Source organism: Saccostrea echinata, unplaced genomic scaffold (assembly GCF_033153115.1).
Source record: "Saccostrea echinata isolate AGI-Se365-2 ecotype Australia unplaced genomic scaffold, CSIRO_AGI_Sech_v1 ptg000113l, whole genome shotgun sequence".
Taxonomy (NCBI): Eukaryota; Metazoa; Mollusca; class Bivalvia; order Ostreida; family Ostreidae; genus Saccostrea; species Saccostrea echinata.
In genome coordinates, this window is record NW_026889862.1 from 47,501 (window position 1) to 48,429 (window position 929).

Below are 929 nucleotides of genomic sequence, written 5' to 3' on the forward strand. Positions count from 1 at the left end.
AATGGGGGTCGAAAAATGACGTTTTTTATGCAAAAAGCCCCTGGTTCCCAGAACTCCTCTTACATCTTACACAGTAGCCTAATCATCTTTTGGGGGATGGTGAGTGGTGTCCTGCAGATGTGCAGTAAGGTTTCAGAATTTTCATTTTCACCCTGGGGGTCAAATGGGGGTCGAAAAATGACGTTTTTTATGGAAAAAGCCCCTGGTTCCCAGAACTCCACTTACATTTTACACAGTAGCCTAATCATCTTTTGGGAGATGGTTGGTGGTGTCCTATAGATGTGCAGTAAGGTTTCGGAATTCTTATTTTCCCCCTGGGGGTCAAATGGGGGTCAATTTTTTTTAAAAAATATATTTAACATGTTTAAACATCCTGGTTCAGAACTTCCCTTATATTTTATGCACTAGCCTTAAATCATGATCATTTGGAAGATGATTGAGTTTGTCCTGTGGATGTGTAAATGGTTTTAAAATTTGCATTTCCATGTGGATAGCAAATAGGGGCAGGAAAAAAATGGCCCCTCCCTAACCCATGGGGTCATGATTTGTACAAACTTGAATCTACACTTCTTGGGAATGTTTCCATATTAATCATGCTTTTGTTGTTCTTAAAAAGAAGAATTTTGAAGATTTTTTTTCCTTTTAAATCTCTATAAAACTTTGATCCCTTATTGTGGCCTGACCCTATCCTCGGAGGTCATGATTTGAAAACTAGAAATATGTCCATAGGACATAAATGCCCTGCCGAATGTATATTACTAATGCAACATGAAAATTTGTATGAGTGTATGAAGTTTGATGAGAATATCTTGAACAGTTTCTTTAAAATTGAAACTAAAATCTAAAAAAAAAATGGATATAGATGATAAATTCTCACAAAATTATGTATAAGTGCATGCTTACATAAAAATATCTTAGAATGTTTCTTT